Genomic DNA, 23,000 nt, shown 5'->3' on the forward strand with positions numbered 1-23,000 from the left:
CAAAAATGGGCAGAAGACCTAAACAAGCAATTCTCCGATGAAGACATACAAATGGCCAATAGGAACATGAAAAAAATGCTCAATGTCGCCAATTATCAGAGAAATGCAAATCAAAACTACAATGAGGTATCACCTCACACCAGTCAGAATGGCCATGATTAAGAAGTCCACAAATGATAAATGATGAAGAGGGTGTAGAGAAAAGGAAACTCTCCTATACTGTTGGTGGGAAGGTAAATTGGTGCAGCCACTATGGAAAACAGTATGGAGGTTCCTTAAAAACTTAAATGTAGACTTGCCATATGATCCAGCAATCCTACTCCTGGGTATACCGGAAAAGATGAAAACTCTAATTCAAAAAGATACACACACCCCAGTGTTCACAGCGGCATTATTTACAATTTTCAAGATGAGGAAGTAACCCAAGTGCCCATCAACAGGCCATTGGCTTAAGAAGATGTAGTGTGTATATATACATATATAGATATACACATACATAAAATGGAATGTTACTCAGCCATTTGCAGCAATGTGGTTGGACCTAGAGAATATTATACTTAGACAGAGAAAGATAAATATTACATGATACCACTTATACATAGAATCTAAAACATAATACAAATGAATATACACACAAAACAGAAACAGACTCACAGACATAGAAAACAAACTTATGGTCACCAAAGATACAGATACAAACTACTATACAAAAAGTAGATAAGCAACAGGGATTTATTGTAGAGCACAGAGAACTATATTCAATACCTTGCAATAACACATACTGGAAAATAATCTGAAAAATATATATATATATAACTGAATCACTTTGCTGTACATCTGAAACTAACACAATATTGCAATCAACTATACTTAAGTTTTTAAAAATGTATTCAAGTTCTGCCTTTTCTTTTTGCCATTATGGCCTCTGAGCTATAATTCAAAGTAACAAATGTCCCCCAGGGCCTGTGCTTGTAAAGAACTGGAGAAACAACAGTGGGAACTTGTTTGGATGGGAGGGAGCAGGTCCTGACATAGGCCTCAAGCTGTTCCTTTTTTTAATGTGTTCCCAAGAGTGTGAGAACTCAGGGTTTCTGTGTGGCCTCCATCTAACTGCACACTGGAGGGATCCACATGCTCTGGGCCACTGGTGTCCCCAGCCTCAGTGGGCAAGGCAGAGGCCACCCTCTTGGGAGGTGAGTCCCATGAAACTTGACTCTCAACAAGCAGACTCTACTGCTTCCCAGACCCATGACTTGAGGTAAATCCTTTAACCTTCCTCATCTGTAAACAGGCTAATGATGGCTATCTTGCCACACCTCATGAGGATTTTGAGATAATTCCAAAGGGGAAAAAAAAATCATTTATTCAACAAATATTCGTTGATTGTCTACTACTACGCTAGGCACTGTTCCAAGTACTGACAAGCAGTAAACAAGACAAAGTCCCTACCTTCAGGGACAGACCAAACATTTAAAAAAAAACAACATAAATGCTATGAAGAGAAATAAAGCAGTCTAAGGGCTCTGTGTGTGTGCATGCACAGGTGTGCTATTTTAGATAGGGTTGTCAGGGAAGGTCTCTAGCGAAGCGACATTTGAACAGAGACCTGAATGACATTTAAAGCCAGGAATGGCATACAATCACTAGAGAGTGAAGAGAGAGAAGTCTGATGACCAAGTCCTTGTCTGCCTAACATCTAAAGGGCATGACATGGAAAAGGACTTGGTAACGGAGAGATTGGGAGTAAATACCCTGAGAAAATTGTATAGAACTTTGGTCAACATAAGGCTCCGGAACCAAAGCTTTGCTGTGCTTTGTTCTGCTGTCTGGACAGCCACCGCTTCTGGGAGGGTGGCTGCTACAGCCCATTTAGTTTGCCGGACATCGTGATGGGTGGGCAAGTTGGGGTCAGGAATAAAATCTCCAGTGACATCTATGCAGCTACTGCTTTGTGTGAGTGGATACATGGGGTGGGTGAGGGGGACATGGGGAAGTCCCGAGTTACAGCACAGGGACTGTCCATGTGAGAAGTGAGACAGCACAGGCAGATACAGGGTGGCCAGGGGACACAGCGTCTGGACACCTGCTGTGAAGAAACTCACTGCGACCAACTAGCATTCTCTGCAAAGAGCTTATCATTTTATATAATACTTTCATTCATTACCTGTCTCCCCTGAGGAAAATGTAAGCTCCTTAAAGGCAGAAACTTTGTATAACTGCTTTATATTTTGCTAGAACTATGCCTAGTCCACAGGAGGTGCTCAGAAAACACTGAATGTATGAATGAATGATCACCATTATCATTATCTGGTATATCAGAATAGCTGAGGGGTAGGGGTATAGCTCAGTGGCAGAGTGAATGCTTGGCTTGCAAGAGGTCCCAGGTTCAATCCCCAGTGCCTCTGTTAAGGTGGGAAAAAAAAAAAAGAATAGCTGAGACTATTCACACCATTAGCTATAGGATCCCTACTGTGACATAAGTCCTCGTGGAATTAAAAAAAAAATGAAGGAGTAAATACAACCCAAGTATTCAGTCAACACTTGCTAGGTATAAGACTGTGTGATAAGAACTGCAATGGAGTCAGGAATAAGATAAAGACCCCATCCTCAAGTCTGGTAGGAGACAAAGATCTCTCCACCAAAAAACAAAACAAAACAAAAAACACAACAAAATACAACTCTCCCCAAACACACACACACACACACACACAGTAAAAGGGAAAAAGTGCTCAGTGCCATAAAAGAGGGAAAGCCCTTGTATAAAGAATAAAAACATGGGCCCCCGCTAGAGGAATCAGCCAATCACAAGGGAAGACAACAAAACAGCAGGTGCTACTATTTACTTAGCATGACTGTCTGAAGGGCACATTATTAAGCACTTTTCATGCATTATTTCCTTTTAATCTCTACATTTCCTCAAAGCCTTATAACTCAGAATGTTGTTTCAGGACCTAGAACTGGTTAGAAATGCCAACTCATGCCATCACTCTGTACCTGCTAGATCAGAACTGGCATTTTAACATTTCACCAGGGAACTCATGTACGCTGTATGTTTAAGAAGCACTGATTTAAAGCATTAATGTCTTCATTTTACAGATGAAGAAACTAAGCCTGGGAGAACTTAGGTGCCATCTGGCCATGACTAACCCCAAATCTCACCCTGCTAGAGAGCAGCAGAGCCCCTTCTGAAGCCAGGTCTGACCCCAAAGACTGGGTTTTTAACTATTTAGTCAAGCTTCATGGAAGAGCAGACATCTGAGCTGGACTCTGAGATATGGGTAGGAGTCGGGCATCCAGAGAATGAGGGAAGGGGGACTGTGGGCAGAGAAAGGAGTGTCAGCCATGTCCTGTGGTAGGAAACCTCTGGCCGACTGAGGACACAGTAAGAAGCTCAGTGTGGCCAAAGCTCCAGGAATCTGAAGGGGTCAAGAAGAAACACCAGCTGGATCAGTTCATGCAGAGTTTTTGTTAACTTGGGGGGCAGTGCTGCAGAGTCCCAGCACCAAAGGCCCTACCCCAAACTGAGATGAGTCACACAAAAGGGACCCAGCAGGCTTCTAGCTGGGGCCCTGACTCCCCCTCACTGGGTAATCTTGAGGGTGGGGACTTAACAACTCTGCGTTCTTGTCCCATGTTTGTATAATGAAGAAAACGTACTTCCTTCCCACTTAAGGGAGACCGTAACAGTATTAAAGAGGAGGGAACTTTGCTTTTAATTAAAAAGGGGAAAAAGAGGTAGGACAGCTCAGAATTCTATTTAGTATTGACAAAGGGAAAAAAAGGGTATTTTCCTCCCACATTATGAGGCATACTAAACAGCAGTGCAAATAACTACAAATTGTATTAGCTGAGGAACTGTAATGGGTTAATGATTTTAGAGTTTTCTTCAAATCAAAGTACATTTCCTAAAGTTTTGTGGATTTTAGTTTGAAAGTACACAGAGAGTAAAACATGGTGAACCACGAAAAAGCCCTGCACACATACCTGCACCTACACACATACACACTACTGGAAGATGAAACAAAACTTAAAACTAAAGATGGCAAAAACCTCATCAGGGCTTTTTATCATTTCTTCAAACCTCAGTTCTCTTCATGCTGAGCAATAACCAACTGTTTCTTATTTTCAGCTTTGAAATTTGATGACACAGACTGGAACTCTGTGTTCTGATGGACATATAGTGCTTTCTGAGTGTGGCTGGGACCCACCCTTTCTTCCTCCTTCAACGCACTGCTCATTCATTCTCACTGAGGAGAGCGCGCTGGGTCAGGAAACCCCAAACTTGGGTTACAGTCCTGATTCTGATTCACTGGGTGACCTTGAAGGGGACAGGGGAAAATGTGTTGAGGGCTTTCTAAACATCAGGTGCTTTTTAACATATCTCAATAAGCAATCACAACAACCCTAGAGGTAGCAGTCTTCTTACGCCCAATCCCAGGAATAAACAATTGCTCCGTTTTTTACTTTGTTAGTAAGCAGTACAGCTGCCGTTCCCAGGCTGGACTGAGTCCAAAGCCCCTGCTCTTTCCACTACAACAGCCTGCCTCCTTAGTTTACTTCCTGGGGTTCTGGGGTTCCTAACTTGTGACATGATGGAACTTCTAACCTCACTGTTACACACAAACTCACAGGTCATGAAATAAGAATGAATTTACTTCTGCAATTATTATGCCTTAGAGTGTCACACCATGTCCGAGTTGGATGTGACATAGCAGCACTCCATTAGGAAGCCTGGTCCGGAGATTTAGGGACCTCAAGCCTGAATACGCAAAAATTAAGGCTCGTCTACCCGGCAGCAGACCTCTGGCCAGCAGGGAGCAGTGCAGCAGTGATGAGAAACAACACAGACTTCAAGTGGGCCCCCAGCCAACCCAGACATCTTGGCCGCCACCCTCTGGCCTCCACCCAGGCGGCTTGGTCTGTGCAGGAAACTAGAAAACTGATGGCGTCTCTTTCTCACCTCCTCTTGCCTCCTACTCGGGCACATTCAGCTTCCCAGGCATTTCTCTTTAATCACTCTCAGCTTGAGACAATTCCACACCAAGTAACTGTTCCTTTACACCCGAGATTACACATTCAATGGAGTTGGCCCATCCTGGGTCTCAGCTTCCTCATCTATAAAAGTGGGGATAATAATACCTGAGGGAGCAGTTGTGAGGATAAAATGAGAGAATGAATGGAAACCACTTAACATTGTGCCTGACACGTAGTAAACACACAATAAATGGTGATGAATTCCCTCTCTCCTATGACTCCTGCCTTTCCCTATATTCCATTCTCTTTCTTTTTCTGTATTGCCTTGGAAACAACCCTCCAACATCTTAGGAAAAAAATTTAGTTGTAGCCAATAAATTAAGTTAGGGCTTTCTGTCGTGAGATAAAGAACAAGGAGACCAAAGACGGAGTGGCGCTTACTGCCCTGCTTCCTGGCCTACAAAGCAGATAGTCACACCAGGGCAAGCAGTGGGTACAGCGGATTCTTTACTGGAACCGAGCCAACAAAGTTTATAGCTGCTGAGCATCTAATGACAGTGTGTTTTCTTTTCAGAACAGTATGATTGGAAGATCACTGGCAGCAACAGAAATCCACCTATGTAGGCACTGCCCGCCAAGTTCCAAATGTGTGTTTAGTGAGTCTTTTGACTGCAAATGCAAATAAGGGAGAGCTTTTCATAAGGGTATATGTGGACTATAAGGGTGTGGGATTTTATGGAAATGCAAGAATAGGACCATAGTAGGGCTGGGTTTCCCAGAGACTAGAAAGGTCTGGATCGATGGCAGCCCCAAGGCCCAAGGTGATGTCCTCCCCTTTCTTTCTTGTACAGATTAACTGAGTTAATTTCAATTCCAAACCCTCTAACCCTCTTCTTTCTTTGCATCTCTCTTCCAGTCATTCCTCAGTGGAGTGGACTGTGGTGGCTGTAACTTTTTTCTGTTCGGCACACCTTTCCTCTTTTGATTCCCTAGAGGAACCCCACTTCCACTTCATTTAGTCCTGGCGGGGCTGTCATTCAGAGTGCCTCAGCCCTCCACCACAGAGGATGGATACTTAATCCAAAGTAGATGATCAGAATATCCTATCCCCCTTGCCAGTGATGGGGACAACTCAGAAGAGTCCATCTGTGGAATTAAGCCAAATTAGGACAAGCAAGGTTGTGATTGAGAGAGGCAGAGAGATCATGCCCTAAAAATATTTTCTGAGCCCCTGGATCCAGCTATGCAGTCTTATAAGCCAACAGGTTTCCTTTTAAAGTTAAGAGTGCCTAAGCTGATCACATGCAACCAGAAGAGTCTTGATAAAGACACACATAGTTTTCTCAAGTACATTCTTTGCCCTCTCACTTTTTCCCTCCCTCATCTCATTTGTTCCATCTGTGGATTCTTCAATGACTCTAATCAAAGCTGATACACTGTATTAAAGGTCTACCCCTAAGTGGCAAAGGGAAAAGAGAGTTCAAGTGGTCCAAAGCCCCTGTACTATCCAAAAGAAGAGTAGGGATATTATCACCTCCATAATTTATCAACTTTGGCTAAATTAAAATTTCAAGGGTAACCATTAAAGAAGAGCAAGTGCATAATGTCCAAACTAGTAGAAGGGAAAAAAAGTAAATGATTAAAAATAATACCCCCAAAAGGGACGAAAGAGCTAAAATGAAATGCAGTACTAGCAGGACAAACACACTGAAAGCAAAAAATATGAAGACAGACTTAAACCTAAATATATTCATGGTTACATTAAATGAATATGGACTAAATGTTCCAGGGAAGAGACAAAGGCTATAAAAAAGCAACCCCCAACTGCATGCTATGTATAAGATACATATCTAAAACACATAGATACAGAAAAGACGAAACTAAAAGGAAGCAAAAAGATATACTTTGCATAGATTAACCAAACAAGATGGTGTAGCTATATTGAAATACAGTTCAAGCTTAAAAAAAGAGTTCTTTTACTAGAAATAAAAAGGGCAACTTCATAATGATAAAAGATTAATACATCAGGAAGATATAAGAGCCTCATATTTATATGAACTTGATAATTGGGCTCAAAGACATAAAGCAAAAAATTAAAAGGTGAAAGAGACAAATTCATAATCATAATTGTGTATTTTAACACATTTCTCTCTATAATAGCTGGAACAGGCCAAAAAAATCAGTAAGGATGTAGAAGATTTGAATATAATAAACTTGATCTTATAGCATTACATAGAACACGGAATCCAATCATTATAGAATACATTTTACTTTCAAGTACACATATAACACTTATAAAAACTCAACCATAAACACAACCCTAACAGAAATTAACAACTTTCAGAGGACTAAAATTATACAGAACAAGCTCACTGACTAAAATCAATTAATAAAAGATAAGTAGAAAATACTCATATGCTTGGAAATTGAAAAACACATTTCTAAGACACCTATGAGTCAAAGGGGAAATCACAATGGAAATTAGAAAATATTTATAGAAATAAATGACTAAAATACTACATATCAAAACTTGTGAGCTCTTGCTAAGCAGTATTTGGAGAAAAATGTTTAACCTTAAATGAAAAGAATGAAAATAAAAAGGATAAAAATTTATGAACTAAGCATCCATTTCAAGAAGTTAGGGGGAAAAAACCAAAATACACCCAAGGAAAGTAAAATTAAAAAAAAAAAAGCAGAACTTAATGAAATAGAAAATAAATTTACTATGGAAAAAGCCAATGAAGACAAAAGTTGGTTCTTTGAAAGGAATCTCTACTGAAGCTCAAGAAGAAAAAAAAGGAGAAAGCATAAAAATGAAATCAGAATGAAAAGTGGGTATAGCTACAGATGTTGCAGACATTAAAAGCATAATGAGGAAATATTATGAACAACTTTATATAAATAAATTTGAAACTTTAAAAGGGACAAATTCCTAGAAAAAAACGTTACTTTTCTATAACTAACTGAAAAAGAAACTTTAAAAACTGTCCTAGAACCATTAAAAACATATAATCTGTCGTCAAAAATAACATAATAAAAGAAAACAAACTTCCAGACCCAGGTGGCTGCTTCACTGAGTTCTCTCCAACATTCAAGGGACAAAGAGAGGGGAAACTAAAACGGATGGTGGAGGAGGAAGACGATGGGTATCAATTAGCTCTCTGGACTACTTGTAGCAACAGAGACTGTCGTTTGTCTCGCTAACCTTCCTCTTGTAACTTCTCCCAGAAAGTGTGACCAACCAGAATCCCAGAGTGTATCTGGACAGAGCGAATTTGACATAGGAAAGGAATATATCAGACGGACGGAAGAGAATACTCTTGGTGCACACCCAGCTCATCACTGGCTAGGCTAGCACATCCATCCCCCAGATAGACGTGTCAGCTGATAACAATGTGCAGAGGTCCTTCTCCAGAAAACTGCCCCTTCACCTACTTACACTTCTCTTCCCCTCGCCCCTGACCCCAATGCTGCTTTCTCATTCTTCTTTTCCCGAGCACTTCTCCCAAACTATCATTTGAACAAGAATCCCCATTCCTTCGATTCTTCTAAGGTATCAACACTTAAGAGGGTGAAAAGAGAGTCACAGAGTAGAAGATACTTTTAAAACCTACAACTGACAAGGGACCACTAACCAAAATTTATAAGGAACTCCAATAAATCAGTAAAAAAAATTGAAAAATAGGCAAAACTTTGTAAAGCAGTTTACAAATGAGGCCATCTGGTTAACCAATTAAAAAAAAGTGCTCATCAGTAGCCGTCAAGGACAGAAAACTAAAACCACAGAGATATTATCATGCACCCACAAGAGTAGCTTAAAAATTTTAACCTGATAATACCAAGTATTTGCAAGGATGTGAAACAACTGGAACTCTCATATATGGCTGGAAGGAAAGTAAACAGGTACAATCACTTAGAAAACTGTCATTATTTAGAAAAGCAATTCCACTTTGACATATATAACCTAAAGAAACTTGCTCATATGCACAATAGAAAATGTCTAAAGACATTTGTGGCTGCACTGTTCTTGGTATTCAGAAACTATAACCAATACAAGTATCTGTCTCCTATAGGTGACACAATCCCTATATTGTGACAAACTCATATCATGAAACACTGTTAGTGATGACTGTGTGGATTCGTCTCACAAACAACTTAAGCAAAAGAAGCAAACACAAAATGCACACAGTATGATTATATATGTATGAAGTTAAAAAAAACTAGTAAAAATGAACTGTATGCTTTGGGGATGCAAATATAGGTGACAAACTACAAAGAAAAGAAATTATTATCACAAAAGTCAAGACAGTGGTTTCTTCCAGAGAGGTGCTTAGGATTTGGAAGGGGGTGCTACTGAGTATTGGCAATGTTCTATTTCTTGACGTAAATGGCAGTTACGTGTGTATTTTCCTTAGAATTGTTACACCATATATTCATGAGTTTTACTTGCATGCATTTTTGTTATATCTCATATTTTAAAAGTTTAAAACAAAAGACAAGGAAATAAACACATTGGTTATTGTTTGATTCTTAGACAGGTTGAGGGAACTGAAAATTCTTCAGTTTTAAATTAAAACCTTGTCCCCAAAATCTCTAACAGGATACATGCCAAGTAAATTTGCAGCGATGCCTACTTCTCTTAGGACTATAGCTGGAGACAGAGTCTCTTGGGGACAGATCTGTGCTTTCCCAAGAGTCTCCAGAGGATTCCTTTTACATGTGAAAAGTGAGGTGAGTAGGCACCCAAAGTCCAAGGGTAGCTATCTGGTTAAATGTTGGCATTCCTGAGTATCATCAGTAGGCAGAATCCTGGAGAGGAGTAGAACCAATGTGCCAAAAGGCCTCAGGTTAGGGTTAGGAAGAGAAGGGGTTCAGCCTCTAAGACCTGATAAAAGGTCTGAAAATTCGGAAACCTCTTGGGCGGTGTAGGGTGATCCTGACCAGGGCTGCCAAAGGCCATATGCTCCCCTAAAGAGAATTCACCTGGAGGCTGGGGGAACTCAGCCTGGTGACAGACTCAGCAACACACGACCCAGAGTGTGGTGCTTTGGGAGAATGGCTAAGCATGTGAGCGTAAACTAAAAAAACTCTAACCCTGGAATCCAAGCATGGGATCAAGCTGGCAGGAACCTGGTCCAGTAAGGGCACTGAGCATCAGTGACCACATCCTTGAGTCTGTGCAGGACAGCTCTTCAATAGGGATACCATACAGCTGTGTCAGAAATAACAATGTGGATGAACTACTCAGACTCGGAGGTTCTCTCTCCTCTGGAGAGTGGAAGTAAGACTGACTTTGACTGTCTGAGCCCCGGGGGAGCTTGGAAGTGGGAGAAGTCAGTATTTTCTCTAATGAGAGCATTGAGGGACTTGGGAGATTTGGAAAAAGAGAAATATGTGACTGCTTAGAACCCAGCTGGTGAAATGAGACACACAGGTTAAATATCCAAAATGAAAGAGACAAATCTTAATCAAATGTCCCTGTTTATCTACCTTTATGTACACAATACCATGTGTATGAGTAGGAAACAAATAGAGGACGAAGCTAACTGAAAGAAAGTAATTGAGATAAATTAGCAGACATTTCAAACAAAGCCCATGATAGGTGACTTATGAGAAGGTTCATTTATTAAGGCAAACTGAAAGAACAAGATGCCTCTTGTACCACCTGTTATTACTATGTGATGGAGACATGTAAGAGGAACTTACTTCTTTTACATCTTCCTTGAAAAGCATCTCAGTATGCAATGTTTTTGGTTGCCCATGACACTTTCCCTCCCACCTCTGAAAGCTCTTGCTGGCTCCCAATTTACATCTTTATCACAGCCCCACTGATTTGCCCCTTGCATGTGATAATGCCCTTGGATTATTGCTCCAAAGATTCTGAGATTCCCTAAAACAGGGTCTATATATGGTTTTTCTTTTTATCACTGTTTCTACTTGCTCCCACTCCTCTTGGCCCTGCCACCAATGCATGTTTGTTAAAGGAAAGAAGGAAAGAGGCAAAGAGGGTGGAAAGGATAGTATGACTGCACTGCAACTGAAAAACACAAGAGGATCACCATTAGGAAACAGAAATCCACAGTGAACTGGGGACTGCTTGACCATGTATTATTTAACAGCTATTTGTTCTGTTATAAAAATACAATTCATCTGATAACCATGGAAACCAAAATGAAGGCACTGTAGTGAGGGTGGCTCTCTTCAGACATCTAAAAACAATATAAGAGGCCTGAAATGAGGAAAAGAAATCCAAGTGTTGCAGGCCAGGAGGAAATCCTTTAGTAAAAGCCCCGACAAAGCAGCATTCTTTCCAGTCTCTAAAATTTCACCAGGCTTCGACAGGGGCTCTGGGACTGCTGTGACTGATCATGGAACAATTCAGGCTTTTCTGTGTGCTTCTGTCCCTTGGGGTCAGCTGCTATGAGGAAGGCTCACTGGGAGCTGGAACTTGTTATCTTAAAATATACTGAGAATCAGCAGAGGAATATGTGTGTGTGTGTGTGTGTGTGTGTGTGTGTGTGTGTGTGTGTAATTCCTTCTCCAGCTTCTAGTAGGGATACAAGCACACAGTAGGTACTCCATAAATACTTGTTGAATACATGAAGAATTAGGTTAGAACTCAGGGAAAGTACAGCATCTGGTAAACAGTGTGCATTCTTTCCACCATCCAGTGCCAACATTCTGCCAGGTCCTGAGAAAATCAAAAGTCCTGTCCTCAATTCCAGGTCCAGTTTCTCCATTTGCCTAAGGAGACAGCTGGATTAGACAGTTTCCTAGGCATCTTCCAGCCCTGACAGTCAATCACTGTATTGTGCTTTTTTTGGTGGCAGCACATGCCTGGCACTTTTCTTTCCCCTCAAAGAGAATGTGATACCCATCTGCTCCAGTACATTAATGTTTCCCTCCTACTGGACTGATTTGGTAGGAACAACAGGTTCACATGCCAACTGTAAATGAGAAGGCAAAGGGGGCCCAGAAAGAGATAAGGGGAAAGGGTCCCCCTCTACCCCTTCCTTAGAAAATCAAATATACAGAAACAGAAGTGTGATTGTTCTAAACACCCCTCATGTGAAGGGCTCTCTAGCTTACTAATTTAATAATACTTGTACTAAAGAGCACTAATTATTGAGCACTTCTGTGTCAGACACGGTGCTAAGCCCTTTACACTTAATCCTCACAACAACCTCAAGTGCTAACTACTGTTATTATCTTCTTTTAACAGGCAGGTGTTCTATCTGGCTGGTGGTCACACAGTGGCAGAACTAGGATTTGAACCCAGGTCTAACTGACTCCAGAGTTCTGGCTCTTCAGATGTTCCCATCTGTTCTTCACTGGAATCCTGTGAGCGAGGCAGAGCAGGGGTTATCACCTTTACTTTAAAGATAAACGGAGAAACCGAGTCTCTGAGAGGCTTGCGATTTGTACAAAAAACAGAAAACACTTAATAGGTGCCCGGCCACGACACTCGCTCCTGCATTCCTAGGTGAGGGTTCCTCCCACCTCATGAGTCGGCTTCTTCCTCTTTGACTTCACAAACACACTCGCAAAATCTAAACGCTGAGAGGAAACCGCAGAGATTCATCTTCCCAACCCGGTCATTTCACAGGAGGGGAAACCAAGGCACAGCTGTTCTCCGGCGCAGCTGAGCCTCCAGATGCCAGCAGGCTCCGGGAGCGCGGGGCGGCGGGCGGCCGCAGGGCACCCCCTCCCGGTCCCGCCCGCGCCAGGTGCTCAGCCTCTAGCAGGACCGAGCGGCGTCTCCTGGGCCGGGCGCCACGAGAAGCGCCCCAGGTTCCCGGGAAGCAGTCCCCAGGCACCCGAGCCCCCTCTCCCAGGCCGCTCCCCTGCTCCCGGCCCGGGGCATCCCGTGGACGCGGGCGGAAGCACTTGGCCCGCAGCCCCCGCGGGCCGGCCCCGCTTACCTGGGCTGGAGCTGTCCCCGGCGCTCGCCCAATGCAGTGCGGGCCGCGGGCGCCGGGGCCGCAGCTGAGCGGCGAGAACTGCGGCGCGCGGCCAGGGGCGGGCGGGCACGCCTCGAGCCCCGCCCGGGGGCGGTACTTACCGAGCCGGTGGTGGGGAGGAGGGGGCGGGCGCCGCCACGTGATGCGCGGGGCCCGAGATGCCCGGAGCGCGGGCACGCGCCGCGGCTGGGCTTCCGGACCCCCGCCGTCGAAGGGAACTCTGAGGGGTCTCTGCAGAGAGGGTGGGAAAGGGAGACGCTAGGGGGACGGATGAGTCTTCAGACGCTGTGAAGTCGAGCTGCTGGAAGGACGATTAAGGCTGCGTAGCCCCACGAAGGCAGAAATAGAATCAGTGGGCGGAAATTGCAGGGAAGCAGCTGGGGTCAATATAAAAACGATTCTTCAAATCACCAGTTACCTATCAGTGTAATGGGCTGTTCCAGCGGGTAGTGAGCAACTTTGCAAGTGTACACATAGGAACTGGGTTCATTCGCTCAACAAACTGACCACTGGCCATGGGCCAAACAATATGCTGGACGTATGTATTAAGTAATTTTATGTATAGCGTTCAGCACAGGGCCTGCCACATAGTAAATGTTAACAGTGTTGCTGCTGCTGCTGCAGCTGTTTATCATGGGCACAGAGATGAACAAATTTAAGAGGTTCCTGTCCTCAAGTTAATTGTCGAGTGGAGAAGGTAGACTATTAATCAGGTATCATTTAAATAAGTATTATTTAAAGTTGTGTAAGTGCACTGAAGGAACCCTGATTTAAAACTGGGGGTAAGGGAGGGTGGTTAGGGACCTTTCAGAGAAAGGTAAGGAGTTAGTCAGATCGAAGAGAGGCAGGTAGAGCCTTGTGAAAGCTCTTGGGTGGGGTGGGGCAGGGGAGAGAAGATTGCTCTTTGGGTAAATGGAAGGTATCTAGTTTGTCTGAAGCTTATTGTGTTGACAGAGAGCAATGTAAGTGGAGTTAAAGGTAGGTAGGGGCCAGATCATGCAGCATTTAGTAGGCCATGATAAGGACTTTTAAATTTTATGCAAAAGGAAGCCACTGAAGGGTGGAGGATGTGGATGATTTGGTAACTTTCTTTTTTTTTAAGTATGCCAGCAACTGTGTGGAGAATAGACAAAAGTAAGAGTGGGAGGCAGGGAGATTGGTTAAGACTTGGACTGGAGTAATGGTAGTGAAGATGGAGAGAAATGGATTTGAGATACTTCTTTGAAGTAGGGGCAAACTGGCTTCATGTGGGAAATTAAGGGAATTCCCCAGTCTCCTAGCTTAACCTAGGACTGGGCCCATGAAAGTGCTACTAAGGTAAACTGTAACTATTGTAAGGGGAACATATATGGGAGTTGGGAGGGAGATTAAGAACTCAGTTTTGGATCTGTTAAATTTTAAATGCTTGTGTGTCATCCAAACGGATATATCAAAAGGCATTTGGATATAGACCTCTGGACTTTAGAAATGTAACCTAGAATGCTGTGAAAAAGACATGATTGCACCAGATTGTGGTTTGTAATAGCTGACCTCTGGGGTCCCACTGACCTATGCCAGAGTCCTTGGTTCTATAGAATGTAGTCTATAAAAATACATTCCATCTGTTATTACCACATGATGAATTTAGTATTATCACAGATTCTGAGTGAGACCTAAGTTATCATGCAGCTTCTCTCTTTTATAAATGGAAAAAAAAATCACACCCTAAGCCTAAGGCCAGCAATTTATTTGAAGCAAAAACAAAGCTGTACACACAATAGCTAGATACAAATAGTAGACCACTCGACTTAGGTCAGATCAGAACAGGGGAGGTTCACACTACAATGATGATTTAGCTCCCTATTAATGACTGGCAAAGCTATACCATGTTTCATCCTTTGAAGAGTGTCCCACTGTATGAAACTGGCAGTCTAAACATCTGTCAAAAAGCAATCAAAAGCCTGAGTTTCTGGATTTATGCCAGCCAACATTATTTTGGGATTTCTATAAAACAGCTAAGCCTTTCAAAGGAATGCAACAGCCACTTTCTACAAGAGCCTGCTGTCGGTCTTCTTCACTAGTGGTGCAAATATCACTTGTCACATGGAAAATTTGTTTTTATATATAAGTACTTAACTACAAGAACACTATTTCTAAACCACAGTTGAGTCCTCTCTTCCTGCTGCCCTCATATCTCCTGTGCACACCTCTGATCTACCACTTGCTGTCGACTGATTCTCTCTGTTAGACTAGAGAGGACTTGCTCATCGTTGCCCTCTGGTATTTATTGTAAAATGAATAAGTAAACATACAGTATCTTCTCAGCCATGTGAACTTTATTTACCTAGTTTTGTAACAAGTGAGGCTCAGAGTGGTTTGTCCAGGGTCAACATAGTAAATATGTCATCCTTTACTGCTGCCCAGTATCTGAACTCCCTTCCTACTTTTGGGAATTCCCCACCTCATGAGCTTACTAGGAATCAGAACATGTCTTTCACTTAGAAGCTGAAATCCAGATTTTTTCTGCTTCTCCATGTGACCCTGACACTACAAATCAGTCCTTGGACTTTGAGTTGGGAACCAGAGACACAGCAAAGTGGAAGTTTGGAGTAATCTCTTTGGTGACCATGACAAATACAGCAGGATGAAGTTCTTTGAGCCATACTGGCTGCCATGATAGTCCAGAGATCTTCGGCCTTGGTAATACGTAGTGACATCTAATCCTCAGAGATGGTGTCCTCAATGCACCAGTTGAGTGGAGTGACCAAATGACAAAGGGTGATGTTCCAGCTACCTAGTCTTCAGGCCTCCTGGTGATGCTAAACTACCTAAAATCCTTTTAATGAATTACTTTTCTCCTTAAATCTACCACAGCTGGATCTTAGTGTTTGCAAGGAAAAAATCTGACTCATAGTCACATAATTAATAGCACAGCTGAGAACTCTGAATTCTAGCGTTCCTTCCTAACAGACCTGTACTCTCTGACAACCTACATTTTCGACATTACAGATCGATGTCTCTAAGTCACCCTTTGTTCACCAAATTTATCTTTTAATGTCAGCGATTACTGAATATTTCAATCAATTGCATGGCGAGGCGGCTGCCAGCGGAAGTTTTAAATGCAGCAGTATCATTGTACTGCTATTTATGTAATATTAAACTTTTTTTGGGTAGTTTTTTCTTTTATAGATAGATGTAAGTGGAAAATGAGAAAAAGATGCAAATTATCCAACATGCTTAAAGCAGATCTTTAATCTTAGTAGAATGTTTACTGGACTAAAGCCAGCTGTGTGTTTATGAAGAAAACAATTTAAGAACCTTTTATATCTCTGAAAATATTTCATCAGATATGTGTTTAAAAGACAAAGAGTGCATAAAGTGACTTTGTAATGTTTTTACATCTCAGTAAGAAGTCTATCCAACTTCTACATATGTGATTTCTGTGTTTTTGTGAACTTGCACAAAAGCAGGCAAATGGCACCACATAATAAGCATGGCTGTAATACTGAGTGCACGCAAGGAGCAGCTGCTCATGGTCTCCTGGGTGATGCCTCTGATAGAGCAGGGAAGAGACCTGGCACTTTATTTCTAATTTATTATTGTAGCCTTTAAATAGCAGGTTACTAAGGCTTTCTTGTGTCCTATCATTTGGAATTGCAGTATATACACTAGCCAGCAGATGTCAGGATGGGGTCTCTTTCTTAAGACTTAAGTATGAAAACAATAGACAACAGGAGTTTGGGAAAGAACTGAAGGTTTTCTTGCTCTTCTGTGCTCAGCACACTTGTCACACTGGCCTTCTTTCTTCCTTGAACACATATGCTTTAACACTTTTTCAACTCCTCCCCTCTTTCATATGGCCAGTTCCTGTTCTTCCAAATCTTATGTGTCACTTCCTCAGGGAGCCCTCCCGGCTTCCTCCCCACCCCAATAGGTCAGGGCTCCCTTATTTCATGTCCCCACAGCTACCTTTACTTCACTCTCACAGCAGTTTGTATAATATAATGAATTATTGATGAAGTTAGGTAACGTCTGACTCCCCTGATACTTTGTAAGGGACCGGTACAATGACTGATCTTCTGTATCCCTCACCTACTACAATGCCTGGTCCTCTGTAGTCACTAAAGAAGTATCTGTGAATGTGATCACCTTCACCAAATACACTGGGAATATTTGTCAGAGGCCTGGACAATAGGTAGTGTCTGAAAGTCAATCCTTTTCCACCTTCAATTCAGCAGTCATTAATTCCACTCCTTCTTTGTATACATTATGTGGGGCAGAAAAATATGAGCTAAAACTTGTAATATTCAAGTAGTATTCAAAGGAAAAAGATAATGACAGAAACTCCCCCCTACCCCCGACAGTGGCAGTCCCTGCTGTAGCATATCCATGTTCAGAGTCATACATTTCCAATGAAGTACCCTTCTGGGACCCAGCCCACCTTGGTCACAGCAGTTGTTAGGGAGTTCAAGAAGGCATCTTTCCTCTTAGCTTCCAAACCTTTATCCTATTCTGCCTTCCGGGACCGTTACTCTTTTTTTGGTATGACAACTCTTAGTTTTTCAAAACAGCTCTCAACCCCCCACTATAGTTCTTCTCAAAGCTAAACACCTCTAATTCTTTTAATCATTTCTCTAATAGCATGGTTTCCAGACACCTTCAGTACTCTACCAAACTCCACCCTGGCAAGGTGGCTACTCTTGAAGCACCTGTCAGATCTGGAGACCTCAATGTGGTAATTTTACTGATGCAACCAAAAATTGCTTTCACTTTGTTTTATTTGATCGTATTCCTAAACCAGTCCAGAATTTCAGAACTGAAAGGGACCTTAATTTAAAGTAAATTCAATGACTGGTTACCCAAAGCAGATCTCTTCCACCAATTCAAATAATCAGAGACAATGCAATTTAAATTTGGGAAGAAAAGCATCATATAAGCTCCCATTGCTGTACCACATCCAGTAGTCTTCATTATGTTTCCCCACTGTCCCATCAAAATTAGTCTTCAGTCTCTTGGTATCATGAACATATTTATACTTAGCTACTTTCTTTCCTCCTAATGAACATGTAAACTGAGGGAGAGTAAGTTGTGGTGGTCGGTCAGATATGGTCCTTGTGAGACTACTCCACATATGCCTAGCTGTGAAACCGACAAACTCTGATACACCATATCTTGTGGAAATAACCCAAAAGGCCACAAGTTGGTAATATGCCTCTCTTTGGAAAGCAAACAAAAATGAATGGATTCTGTTTTTCAGAACACGAACTTTTGTCCTCATTGAAAGTGAAGGAAAGGTATTTTGGGCGTAACAATCAGAGCTGCTGTCCACTGCTCCCAGTCCTGCAGTTGCCCTCGGCAGGGCTGACCCCTCTGTTTTCTTCTTGGCCATTGGCTCCCTCCTGCCTTTTCCACCCTATCCACGTTAGACACGTTGTACACTATTTAGTCACTCTCTGACCCTGTCATATCGCCTTATCCATCGGGTAAGCACCACCCCGGATGAATCCAACTCTCCGCCTTCTCCTAGCTCCGGCAGAGCAGTGCTACAGAAAAAGCCCACATCCAAGCAGTGCAAATCCATGATCACCTGTGTTAACTGGGTGTCAATACCATCTGACCTTTTTCTAGTTAGCTTACTTTCATACTTCCCATAACTAGTTAAAAACTAACTCCCCACTCTAACTCAATTCTATTATTCCATGAATATTGAGTGCCTACCAGTGATTCTTCTAGGTCCTGGGATACTACAGTGAATAAATATATTAAGACAAAATCCCTGCCTTCATCAAGCATATATTTAACAAAGGGAGACAATTAACAAAATAAGAAAAAATATACTAAATAAGTGCCAGGAAGACAAATAAAAAGGAGGGGTATGGCGTGCTGGAGAGGTTTTAATTTTTAAGAAATTATTTAACTGTAATGTAACTATAGAAAAAAACGTAAGTATAATAAATATCATAAGTATACAACTTGCTGGACTGTCACCAATTGAAACAATCTTTAAAGGAGTTGGTAAAGGCCTCACTGGAAAAATGCCATTTAAGTAGAGGCCCAAAACTATGGGAAGAGAGTATTCTAGGCAGAGGAAATTGGCAGTGCAAAGGTCCTGAGGCAAAAGCATGTTCTGTTTGTTTGAAGAAGCAAAAGGCCAGTGTGGCTGGTGTGCAGTGAGGTAAGAGGAGAGTCATAAAAAGATAAGATCAGAGATGTAACGAGGACCAGAATGTACAAACTCCGTGGGCAACCAGAAGGACTTTGGCTTTTACTCCCTTGAATAGTTTTCAGCAGGAGTAACATTTTCTGGCTTAATTTTTCAGAAGACCACTGATTGCTGTGTTGAGAACAGACTAGAGGGGCAAGGGTGGAAGCAGGGAATCTAGTTAGGAGGCTGTTGCAATAATTCAGAAAAGAGATGATGGTGAATTGGACCAGGGTGGTGGTCCAACAATGGACAACATTTCAACCTGAAATAAAGATCAGGAGTTTCTTCTAGATAGATGGTAATTAAAGCCATGGTTTTGGCTTAGAAAGTTTATAAAGAGAGGATAATCTAGACCCAGAAAATATTTCAAGAATGATCACGTAGTCAGTGAATAACAAAATTTGCAAGAGGAGGTAGAACAAGTAAGGGATTTGCCTAGATAATGAAGAAGATGAGGCCAAAATAACAGGAAATGGAGGAAGGAGTGCTATAAATGTATTAGTTTGCTATTGCTGCTATAACAAATTGTTCAAACTTAGTGGCTTAAAACAACACAAATTATTATCTTCCAGTAGTGCAGGCCAGAAGTTTGAAATAGGTCTTAAGGGTTAAAGTCAAGGTGTCAGCAGATTTGTGGTCCTTCTGGAGGCTCCAGGGGAGAATCTGTGCCTCACCTTTCCCAGCTTCTGGAACACAGAGGCTGCCCACATTCCCTGGAGTGTCATTCCAACCTCTGCTTCTGTTGTAACTTCTCTGACTCTGAACCTTCTTTCTCCCTCTTATAAGACCCTTGTGATTACACTGGGTCCACCCAGATAATCTAGGATAATCTCCACACCTTAAGAGTCTTCCCTGAATCCTTTCTTTCCTCTACACTACACTTCTCCGAATCAATACATACTGGTCAGCTCACTCAGCCCCTTTGATCTCCCCTTCAAATCTGGTTCCCACATGGCATCCAGGTGTCAGTAAGCAACTCTGAACTCCCCACCGCGATTAATATGACTCTTGCCTGATCCTCCCTTCTCTACCTTTTCCCCATGGATAACCACAGTTAAACAGAGCTTGAAAATGGAATGCACTGACAGCAGAAGAACACTAACCTAATTTAGAAATAAAATTCCCACTTAGTTTTTATCACTCTACACAAACCTGTTTTTGGAGAATTAACAGAAATTTTCTCTCAGTTATCCCCACTTCTTTCTATGATGCATTTCAAGAGTTTACACCACTCAAATCTGCTTTGGTTGTTTACCATTTTATATCACATATTTAAACCAAACATACATGGTGGGGTGTGTGTGTGTATATCCAACTGTTTTCTAAAGTACTTTTTCAGAACTGTTTATTACAAGTATTAGGTACCCCTAGTTTATAGCGGAGTTTATAGCCTGAATTTTTAAGTCAGTCATAAAAAACTATACCATCACATTTTCTCTTATTCCAGCCTGCACATATGGTGGAACCAGGGTAACAATCATCCCTCGCCCCAAGAAAAGCCCTTAAGGATAGAGTACAATAAATAAATATTAAAAGACCCTAAACCTTTGGCCAGCTGCCATTTATTAGCTACTGAAACTTCCAGAGTCTCAAAATCCCCATCTGTAAAATGGCATTAACATTAATTGGTTCAGGCTGTTTTTAGATGATGCATTTTAGGTGTTTGGTAATTTTGAAGTTTATATACACTTAGAGGATAAGCATGCTATCTCACACATCTGCAAATATGAATGAAACCTATTAATGCAGTGAGTGCCAGCACAATCACTTCTAAACACCTTATACCAGAGAGTAACCATCAACAGCTAGCGTTTACCAAACATCAGCACTGTGCTAACCGCTCTACGTGCACTCTCTCACTACAGCCTTACAGTACTTTGAAGTAGACAGATGTTTCTGTCATGCTAATTTTACAGATGAAGAGAATGAGATACAGATGTTCAGTTGCTTAAAGTCATCCATCTCATAAGTGTTGGAGCCAGGAAGCGAAATCAGGTCTGCCTGTCTTTAGAGCCAGTGTTTACAACCATAGTGTTATACACTGCACCTACTTAAGTCAGGAATGGATATAAATTACCAACATAAAACATAGCATCACAGGGTTAAAATGCATGCTGTCTGCGCAAAGATGGTGGATTGAGCACCTGCCTTTACTTCCACTCCCTCCTGAAATTCTATTAAACAACATCAAGGATTTTTGTCTTAAGATGTTTGTGTAAAAACTGTTTGGTGGGGAAGGTATAGCTCAAAGTGGTAGAGCATATGCTTAGCATGCACGAGGTCCTCGGTTCAATCCCCAGTACCTCCTCTAAAAAAAAAGTAAATAAATAAACCTAATCCCCCCCTACCAAAAAAATTACTTAGGTATAAACTTAAAAAGATGGAAAAGGAGTAAAGGAGACAATAGCAACAAAGTTAGAAGTTGGAAAGCATGTGGACAGGAGTAAATAACATGGTAGACCCAAGAAAACTAAATTCTGAGTCAAGCAGTAGGAAAAGCAAAACAAGTAATAACCCAATATACAGCATAGAATCCCTAAAAGGTTCAGGAATCGTTGGCTTCATGTGCCTTTGGAAGTAGGACATGAAGGACTAGACACTAAAAAACTGGTTAATGTTTTAAGTAGGCCGATGCTGTCTGCAAATCTACAAAGTTAAGCAGCCTCTCTTTCCCTTTTATTTTCTGAAAAGGGTAAAATAGGGGGTTCTCCGGGTTGTGAGATACCAGACAGTTATGGGCAGGGGTAATGTACTCAATACAGACTCAGTGAACAGACATATACTGGACATGAGATACAGAAAATAAGATACAGAAAACAAGAGAGCCAAAGGAAAGGAGAAAAGGGAAAGGAGAAAAGGAATTCCCAGGATGATGGTGAAGGGAGGTCCCAGAATACAGCCACACATCGGGCACAGAAGACTATCAGTCCAGAACGGGGCAGGTCAGAAGGCTCCAGGAAAAACTCATTCAGGAAGACAAAACAGCACAGCTCATGACACTGAATGCCGTAAGTAACTTAGATATACGGCAAAAAGTTTAGCTGATGTAATGTGGTAGGTTCATAGAAAACTAAGTCTAGGAAAATAGAAAAGATGTACAGGAAAACAAAACAACAGCATTTGGATTCCTAGTGAAATCAATCTAATCAAAACCACACTAATTAGTACACTGGAAAGAAAAAGAAATGAGATGTGTGAGTGAGGGAGGGAAGGAAAGAGACCCAGAGCCTTACATACGTGAAGAAGTCAGTAGGCAATGTCTAAAACAGGAAAATCATAAAGTTACAACATAATTATGTTATCTAGAGACAAGAAGGTAAATCCAATATAATTAGCTAAAAAGAGGTGAATGTAGTTACAACTGGAAAGAAGGTTAAGGACTATCCCCTTCTCCCAACAAACTTGGAGAACTGACTTAAATATAGCATTTTTCCCCTTTGGTGGTATTTATTAACATATTCTCAACCTCAAGCAGTAACACTGCCTTTGACAAAGACTGCTTAAGAATAAAACCGTATTAGGGGGGAGGGTATAGCTCAAGTGGTAGAGCACATGCTTAGCATGCAGGAGGTCCTGGGTTCAATCCCCAGTACCTCCTCTAAGAATAAATAAATACTAAATAAACCTAATTACCTCCGGCCCCAACAAAATAAATAAATAAACTTAAAATAAGAATAAAACCATGTTGTCTTATCAGGATTAGCAAATTCTCCAGTCCAAAACAAGAGGAACCCAATGCAGTTTGCAACAGTCACTACATTATAGCAGTCTCACCAGTGATGGTTGGTTTGCAGCAAAAAGTGAGTTAAAAAAATAAAAGCTCTATTTTTCTTAGTTGGTATGTTTATTAAAAATATAGACTAATGGGCCTGTGCTTAAAT

At 41.7% G+C, this 23,000-nt stretch overlaps 1 protein-coding gene across 5 annotated transcripts in view; it reads right to left on the reverse strand.

Moving 5' to 3' along the window:
* The window catches only part of FBXO10 (F-box protein 10), a 45,683-nt gene extending 32,681 nt beyond the window's left edge, over window positions 1-13,002 (reverse strand). For all 5 annotated transcript variants that reach the window (XM_074361851.1, XM_074361848.1, XM_074361847.1 and 2 more), the window contains exon 1: window positions 12,897-13,002. The gene's annotated coding sequence lies outside the window, so the exon portion shown is untranslated. The remainder of the gene's footprint in view (window positions 1-12,896) is intronic.
* Window positions 13,003-23,000: the final 9,998 nt, after the last annotated feature.

The sequence above is a fragment of the Camelus bactrianus genome, chromosome 4, assembly GCF_048773025.1.
Source record: "Camelus bactrianus isolate YW-2024 breed Bactrian camel chromosome 4, ASM4877302v1, whole genome shotgun sequence".
Lineage (NCBI taxonomy): Eukaryota > Metazoa > Chordata > Mammalia > Artiodactyla > Camelidae > Camelus > Camelus bactrianus.